Consider the following 14,716-nt stretch of genomic DNA (forward strand, 5'->3'; position numbering starts at 1 on the left):
AGAAGAGCAATTGAAGGATTTTACACACGGAAGTAAAGTGATCCAAATGGCATTTAGGAAGATTACTATAGCCTTGTATGGGAGGAGAGAAAAGTTTCTCTTCAAGAAGCTTTTCAGTGCCACAGCTGAAGGCAAAGAAATCCAGAAGAAAGTCTGTGGCAGACTTTTCTTTATTTGAGGTCTAGATTTTAAAGGCATTACGCTTGGGAGGAGAAGTTACAATGTTCTCACAGTAAAACAAGTAAAGGGAGTCATAGAATTGAGTTGGGTGGGACATCACAAGGCCACCTGGACCACGTCCCTGCTTTGATGCAGCCATGGTGTTTCAGCTGGCATAATGGTGCCAAGACAGCTGAGGCTTGGGAATCGAAGTGACTGGTCCACGTGATAGAACCTGCAGTCACGGGTGGAAGGCCGAGATGTCGGCTGCTGCTATGCCTGGACCTCTCTCCACTGCAGGCCCTTGCCATGACGATACGGCGAGTGGAGAGGACACAGAATGGGAAACTGGCTTCTGCCTTCAGATCTGCCAGGAATGAACAACTGTATTCAGTTTCTTGATGCACAGTCATGGCAGTGACGATCCTCACGCAGAGAATTTTCCGTGTATTCCCCTTTTTTTTTTTTTTTTTTTTTGCGGTTACGCGGGCCTCTCACTGTTGTGGCCTCTCCCGTTGTGGAGCACAGGCTCCGGACGCGCAGGCCCAGCGGCCATGGCTCACGGGCCCAGCTGCTCCGCGGCATGTGGGATCCTCCCAGACCGGGGCACGAACCCGTGTCTCCTGCATCTGCAGGCGGACTTTCAACCACTGCTCCACCAGGGAAGCCCCGTTTATTCCCCTTTTTGAAAAATAATAGCCAAATGGGACACTCCATCACCTGTGCTCTGGGACAAAAATTTTTGAAGAGGTTTATTTTAAGAAGAGAAGCATTTGCAGAGATTGCTCTTACTACCTTATAGATTTCTAAAGTGCATCAGGTCTTCTGAGGTACCCTTGCTAATTCGAGAATGTCAGGAAATACAAAAACACTAATTTCCAGAGACATGAGCCTTGAGCCATTTTCTGGCCCTAGCCTATTATTGATACTTTATAGGGTAAGTCAAAATGGGTCAGATCTGGCCAAGAGAAGAGCAAGGGAAACATTCTTGGAGGGAAGGAGGAAGGGAACAATCTAAGCTAAGAATGAATGTGAAAGACTAAAGCTGCAGAGATGGACTAGGGTGTTCTGTTGTCAAGACAAAAGAAGATGACACCATACGTAACAGTAGGCAGGTGCTTTGTTTCACTGTTTAGTAATAATTACAGCTAGTTTTTATATAGTTCTTATCCTGTGCCCAGCACATGCATTAACTCATGGGAGTCTCACAGTAACCCAAGGAGATGGATACTATTATTGCCCCCACTTTACAGGAGAGAAAACCAAGTTGCAAAGAGATTGAGCAATTTGTCCACCCTCACACAAAGAGAAATTAAACCTAGGGAATTTGGCTTTTAACCTGACACTAGGAAGAGTTGCATTCAGCTGTATTTTGTTCTTGTCGATTTTATTAATAGCAGATGCAAACAGGATTTTAAGATCATTTGTTCTGAGTTGAAAACACATGCCTTGGCTTTAATTCACACCTGGGGGAATTTTAATTTCTTGGTTGTGCTTCCTTGAGGCCCATATTATTTTCAAAAGTATAATTGGAAAATATAAAATAATTATGGATACTGGCTTCTAGATTAAACAACTGCTGAACCTGGGCAAACAGATCAAATTAAGGCTGAATCTCTTTCTTATGAAAATTTTCCTTATTTTATATGTAGGAGTTTGTTTTTGTTCTTGTTGAACTCCGGGACTTAGAAGTAGACATATTTATTTAGTTTGACCCAGATCTAGTATGTGTTGCTTGGTCTATTCTTTTTAGTTTATTGTATCTCTTAATCTTCTACACATGCAACCAGGGACCTCAGTGATGAGGGCATTGGAAAAATCTAAACAAACAATAAATTCTGGCTACATGATTCCCTATAAATGGAGTGCTTAATAAAATAATGCTTGGAAACATGATGTTAGAATGATCAGATCTGTATGAAGTAACCAAATTATAAATTTCCAGTGCTTGCCATAACTGGTAATATTTTTTCTTATAGCCTGAAATATTTGTGATCAGTATTCTGTACATGATAAAACAAAACAGTTCTTTGTTTTGAGAAGCAAATGTGGTTCGGTATTAGATGGTTCAAATAAACCTAGAAGCCATGATGATTTACTCCTAATTCTGAAGGTTCAGTTACAAGCCCCATCTTCTTGGTTGCCCCATTGGAGTTCAGAAAACTACTCTTTCCTTGGCAATGACTGAACACCCTCACAGAAAGCTTCCCTGAACGTTCACCTGGCACAGGCCCTGGCACACTCAGGTGGCACCTGGTGTCTGTCCTCAGTGACACCTGGTACTGAGAACAGCATTCCAAATTGCCAATAGTCTCAATTGGCATAGAGCTTTGCTTTAACTTATTCACTTGTTCCTGGCTGTTCTCTTTTCCTTGTGTAGTCCAAACAGTTTAGCCATTCCACAAGTGTTTATTAAGTACCTACTCTGCTCTAAGGACTGAGGAAAGGATGGTAAGTTAGAATGACATAGCCACTGTCCTCACAGACCTGATGGTCTAGAAGGGAAGATACAGTAACAATAAAGCATGACGGTAGAAGCACAGTATGCAATGGAGATGCGTAGAGAATATAAATATCAGAATAAATACACTAAAATGTTGAAGCAGTTCTCCTTAAGTGGTGGGACTTTAGTTAACGCTTTCAAATTTAGTACCGTATTTCAAGGTCTTTCCAAGTTTAATTTAATGGGCAAAGATATTTTTATAAAGGGAATTTTAAGAACAAAATATATTTTTAGTCTAGTTAAATACTTAAGTTTTAAGATTTTCTTTTACTATTATCAAAAATAAATTTTCAAGGCTTCCCTGGTGGCGCAGTGGTTGAGAGTCCGCCTGCCGATGCCGGGGACACAGGTTCGTGCCCCGGTCTGGGAAGATCCTACATGCCGCGGAGCGGCTGGGCCCGTGGGCCATGGCCGCTGAGCCTGCGCGTCCGGAGCCTGTGCTCCGCAACGGGAGAGGCCACAAAGGTGAGAGGCCCGCGTACCGCAAAAAAAAAAAAAAAAAAAAAAGATTCATATTTATTCTGTTATGAAGCACCATTTTTCAGACAGTGACTCTAGACCCCATTCAACCTAACAAAGCCCTTCCTTCAATTATGCCACCATTGGCTGCCTTAGACAAACACACTTCCCATTTTGAAAGGTCTTAGGCAGCCCTCACCACCACATTGCCTCTCCATGAAATCTCATCTACCTCATTCTTCCTCCTCTCAATTTCATGAACAGATGCTGAAGAATACAAACTGTAATCACATGAAAGTTTAGACTATTCCATGAATTTATCCTCAGATTCTCTTTCAGAAGCTCTGATGTCAACAAAACAACACATAAATTACATTTGTTTATATAAGTGAAATCAACAAGATCATCAATTATAACAAGATAAAAGACCTTGATTATGTCCAAAGACCAAGATGATTTAGAAGGAAGCCAGTCAACGTGAAGCAGCATCCAGAAACTTTACAGATGCTCTGCTGTCGGTATCTGTTTGATAAGGTTGCTATTTCCAATTTGAAGGTAGAAGTCTGTGGTCCTCATTTCTTTGTAATGCTAAAAGTAAACCAAGAATAATTTCCTCAGGTGGTAAATGCGTTTTCCTAATAATAAAGTCATAACACAAGTTTGTTAGAAAGAACTTACAGAGCCCAGAAAAAGTTTATTGAAGAAAACAAAACCCCACAATCCAACTGAGAGATGCCCACTTTCACCTTTAAATCCCTGTAGAGTTGGTTTTATACTGATTGTAGGGTATATTCTGCCCTTTTCACTTAACTTACGTTGGGAGTATGTCATTACTTTATATATATTTCTTTTCACGGCTTTCTAATACTCTATTGAATGGATATACTACTTACTTAATGATTCTCTTATTTATGTATGTTTAGATGATGCCTATTATTTTGCTATTATGTTATAATGAATATTTTGCATTATACACACATCTAAAAGACTCTAATAATTAATAATACAGATCAAATTAAAAATTTGAAGACATGTAAACATGTTTCTGCAGGTTATAAATCATAAATTATCCTTGCTTTCCCACCCTCAAGGTGCTTTTTTACATGACCAACCAACTTAAAAACATCTACATTTGTTAGTGCACCAACCTTTTCATTATCTGTTTTCAAATTTGTTTTAATATCCTGCTTTATTTCAAAAATTCTTTAATGGAACTTGGAAGTTTTTGCCTTTTAATGCAATATGTATAGTTATCTTTTCTGAATAATAAATTACCCCAGAACTTAGCCTAAGACAACAAATATTTACAATCTCACACAATTTCTGTGCATCAAATACCCAGGTGCAGCCTAGCTGGGCAATTCTGATTCAGGGTCTCCTATGAGATTCTAGTCAAGCTACCAACCTACAGTCATCGCAAGCCCTGAGCGGCTGGAAAATCCACTTCTAAGCTTACTCATATGGTTTTTGGTAGACTATAGTTCCTAACTGGCTGTTGGCTGGAGTCTCTGTTCCTTACCTTATGGGCTTCTCCATAGAGCTGCACAATACGGCAGCTGTTTTCCCCAGAGTGAAAGATTCAAAAGAGACAGAAAGAGAAAGGATGCCACAAACAGAAGCTACAGTTTTTTGTAACACGTACCATCACTTTTACCATACTCTGTTGGTCACAAAGACCAACCTTGGTACGGTGTGGGAGAGCACCACACGAGGGTGTGAATACCAAAAGAAGAGGCTCATTTGGATTTTATTTTGAAACCATAAAATCTTAGAGACTGACTATAACATACAGTAATCTTTATGAGGACCCAAAATACGTTTGTAATGATCTCCTGTCAAAAAATCCTTCATGAGCTGCTACTTAGAAGACAGTTTACCACTACCTAGTAAGTTTGAGTATTCACCGGTCCTACAATCTCAACTCTAGGTTTAACTTCCTAAAGAACGTCTTTCAGTCTTTCACATGTGCACCAGGGCACATATAAGAATGTTCTATGCAGTAGTGTCTGTAGTAGAAATCAATTAATAACAGTCCAGATGCCCATCAATAGAATAAAATAACACAATTAATTGTGGGGTGTTGGTATAATAAAATGCTATACAGCAGTAAAACTGATGGAATAAGAACTACCCACATCAGTCCTGTTGCAACCATTGAATGAAAAAAGCAAGACACGGGTATGATATATTTCACAGTAAAGTAAATTTAAAAAGCACATCGTAGGGGCTTCCCTGGTGGCGCAGTGGTTGAGAGTCCGCCTGCCGATGCAGGGGACACGGGTTCGTGCCCCGGTCCGGGAAGATCTCACATGCCGCGGAGCGGCTGGGCCCGTGAGCCATGGCCACTGAGCCTGCGCGTCTGGAGCCTGTGCTCTGCAACGGGAGAGGCCACAACAGTGAGAGGCCCGCGTACCGCAAAAAAAAAAAAAAAAAAAAGCACATCGTATAGTAAAAAGATTACAATGATACTTTCAATAAGAAAACGGTGGTTAACAGAAATGATGCACTCACTATGCAACAGGCACTGCGATAAGCATGTCAAGTTGTTTTGTTTTCATTTACTCCTCACAACAGGTAGAAGGTTAAAATTAGTCTTTTTTTCCTCCTTTTCCAGATGAGAAAGCTTAAACTTATAGAAATAAAAACATTTTCCCAAGTTCACACAACCAGTATGTCATAGAGCTAGGATTTGAACCCAGGCAGAATGATTCTACAGCCAACTGTCCTAATTGCTAACTTAAAATCTGGGTTTGTTCCTAGATTTAGCTCCATGTGTCAATGACAAAATGAAACATTAAATTGCTTATGTGTTGAAATGATGTCTGAATGGATACCTAGTCCTTGCACGGGTGAATGGGCCAATTCACCATCTCTCCAGGTTCTCCCGCCTCTCTGCACTGTGCCCTGACAATGAAATAGACCTCGCCTTTCTACTAGGATTCCAGGCGACTCTCCTGTAAACACCAACTGGATAACAGGGCATATTTATTGAGCATTTACTGTAAGTCAGGCATTCATCTAAGTGTTTAGATGCACTAACTCATTGGATGCTCAAAACACCCTCTGTGGTAGATGTTACTATGATGCCTATTTTACAGGTAAGAGAACAGGCTTTGAGAAAACTGTTCCCAACAATTACACAGCTTGTAGGTGGCAGTGCCGGGACTTAAACCCAGGCATTCTAGCTTCCAAGCCTATGGTCGTAATCACTCATATACTGCCTCCCATGAAGTATTATGCTTAGAGTAAAGGCACATAAGGAAAAAACTGGCTCTTTTTCTAATGAAATATATAAAATATAGAGACTTCACTGATATTCTAAAGAATTTCCATTATCAGAGTTTCCTAAGGTGTCAAAAAATGTAACATTTAACATGTGTACTAGGAAAAAATATGATGGCTTCATCTTGGAGACAGTAAGAACAATTCAGTGGTGTTTGAGGTTTTTTTAATTGAAGTATAGTTGATTTACAATATTGTATTAGTTTCAGATTTACAGCAAAGTGATTCAGTTTTATTTATATATATATGTATATGTGTATATATATATAAACTTTTTCAGATTCTTTCCCCTTATAGGTTATTATAAGATATTGAATATAGTTCCCTGTGCTATATCTTGTGGTTTATCTATTTTATATATCATAGTGTGAATCTGTTAATCCCAAACTCCTAAATGCTCTTGAGTTTTTAATTTAATTTTGTTACAAGTTCACTGTCTTTCTCATCTCAAGCTAACAAGATTTAATTCAACGAGTCAACACATTACAGGCATTTGATACACATTTATTTACTTTAAGTAATTTTTTAGAGTGAGGAATAACATTTTATATATTAATCAAAATTTGGAGGCTCCCACTATATATGAGGTTCTAGAACAAAACATATCAAGTTGGAAAACACACAGTCTCTGCCCACAGGAGTCCCCAGCCTACTGGTTACAGTGCATATAATGACAGTGCATATAATTACCATTCAACGTGTTAGGTTCTAAAACAGAGGAATACACTCTACAAGTGACTGACTCAATTTACGCTGCCCTAAAAAATAGGTGACTTTTGAACTGAGCCATACAAGATAAGTGCCCATCACTAGGCAGAAACGGAAAGGAAGGGCATTTCTGGTAGAGGGCACAGCACAGTCAAAAGTGTGGAGGCACAAAAGCGTACCACGTGTATAATTTTTTGCTGCCAGGGCACAAATTGCTTAGGGGGACATGGTGGAAAATGATCCTGGAAAGGCCAGTGGCAGGAGATTATGAAGGCCTTTGCCTGACTCCATAGTTAGGCCTGGAGGCAACAGGGAAGTAAAATTTTTTTTGAGCAGGAGGGTATCATGGCTATTATTTTATAATGATAACTCTGGTGAAGCGAGTCTGAAGGTTATTTTAACAATTCAGTCAAACGATACCAGGAGACTGAACCTTATGAAACAAGTAGTATTTTGGACCCCATTTTACAGATGAGAAAATCAAGGCACAGAGGAATATAACACCTTGTCCAATGCTGCATAGCTGGTAAATAGGGGAGCCAAATTCAAACCCAGGTAGTGGGACAGTAATGTCTCCTGCACGTGTCTCTGCTCTGCCAGGTCGGCTGATGATCATGGCAGGTGAGAAGGGAGAGAGCTAGCTGGCAGAGCCTTGAGCTTGAACTACAGAGCAGACTGGACGGTGCTCCCAGAGGACACTACGTGGATCACAGAGAAGAAGCAGGTTGGGTGAGGAATCGATGAATTCCATTTCAGACATGAGTGCAGGAGGTCTGTGAGAGCCAGGCCATGACACCAGAGGGCTGTTGAAAATGCCAGGACTAAGCTTCAGGAGAGGTGTGGGCAGAGAAAGTCAACCCAGACATGGAATACCCTGCTAAATAGACTCCGTTCCACCCAAGACCCACATCCTGAAGACGCAGAACCTGAGGCCCTGAGAGGCAGTTCAGAAGACAGAGCTCTAGAGCCAGACTCACGTTCAAATGCTAAGCTTAAATGTACGTTCTGGGAGACGTTTCTTCACTTTTCCAACCAGAGTTTTTCATTCATTAATGGAGACTATAATACTTCATGTGTCACACTGTTATAAGGATTTAAATTAATATGCATATAAAGCACCTGGCACATTGCTTTCCAAAAGTAAGTGTTCAGTAAATGGTGATCATTATTATTATCATTTCTATTTGTCGAAGGTGAGGCTAGAACATAGAAAACGGTCTGGGCAGCCAGCGCCGTTACTCTCTTGGCAGTTTTTCCCATAAAATTCTCTTACCTACATGGAATTGTCACGAATATCTCAACCCAAGAAAAGAAGGTCCTTTTGAGGAATATGAGTTCTCTATTTGCCAAAAGAATAACCTAGAGAAATGAGATTAAAAATTGTATATATGTGTATGATAAAATATAAAACCTGGATTGAAAACAAAGCAAGTGTCACATTTCCTAGATTCTTAAGTGACTGAGGCAAATTCATGGGGTGGCTCATGGCCCCTAAGGCAGAGTCAGGGCAGATGAATGGTAGAAAGTACGCTTTCAGCCATGGTCACCTGGCTCAAGATTTTCCATTGCGACAATATCTATGTCCACAAGGGGCACATCTCCCAAGAAGGGCGGTATTTCAGGAGTCACAGAAAATCTTGAGATCTGAAAACCCAACAGAAAAGACTTGAATTTGGAAATCAAGTAGAAGCTTTAAAGACCGAAGGCTATGTAAGCATTTATGTATCACTTTGTCATTCCCAGCTCCTTCAGCCGCGTTTTATTTTGGGATTCAATGTGGTGACTAACAACATGGTTATTTAGGCAAAGACCTTAGGTTTGAAAAATTCCAGAAGAAGAGAATTTCTGGGAAAATGACTCTAATTCACATTACACACACACACACACACCCCACATATACAAAGTTCAAAACACAAGCCAATACACTTAAAAAGGAAAAAGGACATTGGAAATAAATGAAATTTATTGTTTAATTTGATTGCCTCTAAGATAATATGTTCAGTAAGGATGTGAGTATAAGCAATGTGGAAAAAGTACAAAATTGAAGAAAAAAAAAAAGAAGAAGAGGAAGCAGTGCCAACCTCATCCTTTAGAAATAAGGAGAGATGTTTCGAGATAAAAATCTTTTTCCCTCCCCACTAAAGATTCCTGGCCTTTTCACTTCTCTTTTCTGAACATTGCTGCAGAGCGTCAGATTCTGCTGGTTCGCTCTCCTTCCATGTTCCCGCCCCAACCCGTGCTTATCTGAATATATAAGCCTGCCCTTTGCTCAGATTTATGGGTCGAGCCAGAGCTGTGTGTATTTACAGTGTTCTGACCCGAAGACCCCAGGCCGAAGGAGAAGAGGAGGAAACTGAGCCCATTCCATAAACAGAGACAGATATGAGGGGGAGGTAGAAGGCCTTGCTAGCACTTAACATTTTTAACTATTTGGCCAAGCTTAAGAATTAGTGATTAGATTAGAGCAAAAGAAAAACGAGGGACGAGAGTGCAGACTTGGGGGGGAGTAAACTGTGTATTTTTGCTGTAGTCACTTGGAGGGTCTAGGTTGCCAGATGGGAGTGGGGTTAAATTTAATGTGAAAGGTCCGAAAGAAAGTTGGTAACTCGGATACAGAGGGAGCTCTGGGAAGGCAGACGGTGTACAAAGAGGAGGATATAAACAACATTTAATAAGTTGGAAAATTTCTCCGACCACAAGTTGAACGTCTTGTGTGTAGCAAGACTTCTTGCGTTTTTTAAACTGTAATGGGTTATAGAAGAAAAATCTCCTGTTCCGTGCTTAAATGAGAACACATTGCCATAGATTACCAAAACCTAATCAATTTTGAGTTGAAATATTTTTCTCAGGGTCTGGTGGCCACTTGAAAGCAATTCCACTTTCAAACAGGTCTGCTTGGTAAAGGGACCACCCCTATGCAGAGCTCTGGTACACGCACCAGTTCAAATGGGAAAGAAAGAGCAGCTGAATCTTAAGCAGTGCTTGGCACCCAGAAACCGAACCCCTCTTTCCCCAGGGCCACATCTTCACCCATGAGCAAAATGTGAAAGCACAACTTCTGTTTGGGCTATCCTCAAATAATCTACTTGCTGGAAAAACTTGAATTCACGTGGAAAAACTGACCTGCCGACTGACTAAATTAGAAATAACCCGGCATCATAAGTAAAGGCTACAATATTCACTGGAGATCTCAAAAGCAAAGCACCTGGGACAACAGAGTAAGTGAATCACCCACAAATCAATTTACATTGCAACAGAGCAAAGAGCTGTGATGTGTGAGATTTGACCCGTGATTGGAGAATTTGTGAAATGCCATGGAGTTGTTTCTTCTTGCTCATCTTAATATAAAGCAATCTGGTTCCCATGATGTTCCCTGTTAAAGCATCTGCTAGAATGATATTGTTTGATTGGAATTTTTTTTGTTTTCTAAGGTATGGTCTGGGTACTGAAGAGTATCATTATTATTCTAAATGGGTTTCTGTGGCTTGGATTGAATTATCACTAACAACTGCATGAGAACATGTGTGTGCTCAGCACTGTGTGTGGCACTTCATAAATGTTAACTTGTTTATTAGTATTATATTATTATTAAAGTCATCAGTAGGAAATCCAAAGTAAAATTGATTCTACAGCTGAACTTTGAAAAATGTATAATGCAAAAATGCGCTGAAATGCATCCTCTTTTCCATTTATATTTGGCATTTTCTGTTCAAAATCAAACAAAAAATTCAAAGCTGTGGAGCTAAAGAAGGCATCTGAATTATTCCGTCAGGGCAAACTGAGTACACAGCAGTGAAAACTTGGGCTAAAGGTGCTGAATGGGAAACAGGTACCCTAACCAGGTTGCATTTCTAAAGTCAAATGAAATGCATGATATTCCAGAAAACTAACTTTTTCTTGTTAGCATTTTTAACTTTCCTCTAAAATAACAAAACTTCTGCTTTGTCAATAACGCATGCTCAAAACAGATACAAGTGCATGATGAGGATTTCAGAGGAATTTGGGGACTATTATATCGCAGCTAAAATGCCATCCTGTGTCATTTCTTTTGAGATCCATTTGCCGGTGAAATCATTTTGTTCTCTAATATGGTGTGGATCATAGCAACAGTTCAGATGTAACCATCTAGGAGCAGAGGCCTAGCTCAGTGTGCCAGAAAAAAAAAAAAAAAAAAAAAAAAACCCGCACCACAAAGAGCATTGAGATGAATGGCTCTATTTTATGAGCCATAAAAGTTTTATTCATCTTGACACTGAAACAGGTTTAGGCAGTGAGTTGACACGCCTTAAATAAATAAGTGGAATTAATTCCCCAGCCCTTGAAACAATAGCAGTATGCACGTAGCACGGAGAAATGCCCCATTGTTTCCTGTGGCTGCCTGATATCGATATTATTTGTGTTTTTCTGTGCTGCTGCCTCAGGGGCCTGGTTGATCCACTTCAGATTCATCCCCTGTTTTATTAGAGGTTGAAAAAGGTTCAAGACCTGTTTGCACCACAGCTCCCACCGACAGCTAAGGAACCAGTTTGGCGTCTGGTTTGTCTGTTGTTTTACTGCTGACCTTCCAATCAACTTTAACCCCTGACCTCCGGAGGCATCTATCATGACAAGAGGCTGTTTAACACAAATGGTGCCCATTTATAGGGGAAGAGACTCAGAAGATTTCCTTTTTATGAAGAATTTAGTTTTTCACCCCTCTTTTCTCAGTCACCACAGGTGAAATCCCTCTTAGCAGCTGGCTTATGAAATAATGGGAAGGGAGGCCTTAATGAGCAGAAAGCACCCTCAGCTGGAGATAAATATATGCAAATGAGATGCACAAACAAAAGAGCCTGGACAGAGAAATATCTGCAATTCCAGCAAAATGCTGCCTGCAGCTCCAAGATGAACAGCTTTGATAAAATGGTAACAAAAAGCACCTTTTTATTCTCCAGCGTGTTTTACATTGCAATAGGCCATTGTCATTGCAAGCCAGTGGAGCATGCAGGGGTTTTCTGCACTGTTTCAGAAAACTGTTTAAACATTTGTTTTAAGGCATTCATGAAATATAATCAATGGACTGCTTCTGTGTTGTCGTTGTGATTTTTTTTTCCTGAATATGTTTTAGATGTGACTGTAGTTCTTTTACCTGTTGGTCTTTTCATAGTTTCATACTGCTGTCTCACTGAGCTATTTCACGTTTTGGTGACTGTTTCTTCCACGGGCCAGAATGATTTTTTTCTTTTTAATTTCAATGAAAAGAGACGTCAAGTTAATAACTAGTAAGAATCGGCTTTGAGGAAGGGTTTGAGCCATCACAGACCAGCACCCAAACAACTAGTTTTAATGATGGCAATCAAGTGTGTAGCGCTAATTCAAAGACAGGCATGTAACATGCTGATTTTAATAAGCGTTAAAAAGGCAATCTCTAACTTTTAAAAGTCTCTTTTTAATTTAATCGTCCTTGGTTAGTTTGCTGCCAAAACAAACAAAACCATTAAAATACGTTTTCAATATGTATCCGCAGTGTTATTTGATGGTGTTTTAAATGAGCATTGTGTTGGGAAAATATTGATTTGATGAGCTTTAAAAATGGAAAAGCTAAAATCATTAAGCTATTTGGAGGGAAAAGAATTTTTTTTTTTCTCTAAAAAGGAATTAAGTCCCAACCCCAATCTCTTGCCAGAAGACAGGCTGGACCCAGGACAGAGAAATTGCTGCATTTGAGCATATGTATGATGTTTAGGTTAATAATCAAGGCAGTTAAGGTGAGAGATGAAACACTAGACGCTTCCCGTGTGTCAAAATACCATCGCTCTAAAAGCTCAGCAATATTTGGTTCTTTCATTTATAATCCAATCCTAGCATTCTGAGTAAAGATGTACGAGGATCTTTACATTTGCTTTACCTAAATTATTTCATCTTGGTAGCCTGGATTGGAGCGGAGACATTTCTTCTGAGCACTGTGTAGCTTTCACATTTTATGTGCATTTCATCAGACAAATGTCAAATTTGCTAATAACAAGAAAATCTCCTCATTTTTAATCATGCCACTCCTGTTGCATGGGTAGGGGTGAGAGGGGATGGGGAGGAGGGAGTGAATATAAAAGCATTGAGCAGTCTGACTAAAGAGCAGAAGGAGAAAACGCTTCTTTGGGTTTTAAAATGACACATGCTTGGTTATCTCCATGTCTGCATCAGTGCATCATCAAATTCAGAAATTCAGGAGTTAATAGAAACTTGGTTCTATTAGGGATGCTTTTGCCAGCCCAGGTTTGAAGCAGCATAATTATGCTCAACTGCTGTTGTTTGGAAAGGGCAAACAGCATCTTAGGCACAGAACAATGAAATTACAGCTGAGATTTAGGTTAGCAAAAGACGTCTTCTCTAGGCTTTTATGATTCATTATTTCCCATTAAATACAGTATTAGAAGTGTACACTAGATAGCTCATGGTTGCTGCTCTCGGAGCACATTATCTATATTACGCAGGTCTGGGGAGCAGAATTAGAAAACTTTGGGGGAATGAGCAATATGTGTTTGCTGATAGAAGTACCATATGGCTCATCTTCTTCAATTGCTTTCATTGCGACTCTGATGCCGGAGAAATTAAAGTTTTATTTGATGTGGCACAGCTTAATGAACTGTCTTCTGTTAGGAAAATTGAATATGTTTCCTGTTATTTGAGCACAGAGCCTCCATGGTTTGGCTGATGAGGGATGCATTATGTATTGTTTATTTAGCATTTGGAAAACAAAAGCAAGATATTGAAGGTAAAATTGATTACTGCTGGATTGCATTATATAATCAAGTTTTCTCCCTTTAAATTTCCCTTTACAATCCTTTGGTAATGTTTTAATATGAGATTGTTCCAGGTTTTGGTCTTTTCAAAGTACACAGAGCTTGGTTTTTTTATCGAGATACCTTTATCTGTAAACAAGCCTCACGAAATGCTAAACCTAGTATTGCTATATTTATAAAGTTCGAAGAATGATATTTGGGAGAGATGAAAATAATTCGATTTGTGTGTCTCTAATGGCAAAACTTCCAAGTGAGCCCCCAATCGACTTTGAGAGAATCTAACATTTGCTAGCTGAAAGGGGAATGTCATTTTCTTTTGTTTGAAATAGACCACTTAAGAACATGCCTTACGAGAAGGAAGGAATTTTTGATATTAGGAAATACAAACCTCAAAATATCAAATTTTAGATTTTTGAGTTAGTTGTCAGTGAATGAAAATCTGGACTCAACCTGTGAATTAAAAAAAAAAAAAAAGAAGTGTATATTCCATGAATTTAATTTTTTACTGAATAAATATGTTTAAAGAAAACATATAACCAAAAATATACTTACATGATGAGAAAACTGGGATGTCATCCATGTGAATGTTCTCTACTCCCTGAAGAATCTGCAAACAGATACACTGAGCATTTTGTTTAATTTCCCCCTTTTTGTTCTGGATCTGATCATGTTTTAGACATATAAAATGTGAATGATCTCTAAAAAGACTGTAAGATCATCTAATCGCTGTGTCTCTTTCATTTTTCAGTGAGAAATATTCCTCTCATGGGCTGATGACTCAGACACACAGATCTGCAACAAGCAACTAGGATAAAAAATAGTTAAA

The 14,716-nt window shown here is 39.3% G+C and overlaps 1 long non-coding RNA gene across 2 annotated transcripts in view; it reads right to left on the minus strand.

Annotated features, from left to right (window-relative positions):
• Positions 1-275: 275 nt before the first annotated feature.
• Positions 276-14,716, minus strand: part of LOC132435411 (uncharacterized) — a 31,965-nt gene continuing 17,524 nt past the window's right edge. The window contains exons 3-7 of one of the 2 annotated variants that reach the window (XR_009521532.1): positions 14,443-14,695; positions 14,279-14,340; positions 8,385-8,470; positions 3,551-3,709; positions 276-526 (exon numbers count right to left, since the gene is read on the minus strand). This is a non-coding gene — a long non-coding RNA (uncharacterized lncRNA). The remainder of the gene's footprint in view (positions 527-3,550; positions 3,710-8,384; positions 8,471-14,278; positions 14,341-14,442; positions 14,696-14,716) is intronic. The other variant, XR_009521531.1, reaches the window with a different exon arrangement.

The sequence above is a fragment of the Delphinus delphis genome, chromosome 12, assembly GCF_949987515.2.
Source record: "Delphinus delphis chromosome 12, mDelDel1.2, whole genome shotgun sequence".
Lineage (NCBI taxonomy): Eukaryota > Metazoa > Chordata > Mammalia > Artiodactyla > Delphinidae > Delphinus > Delphinus delphis.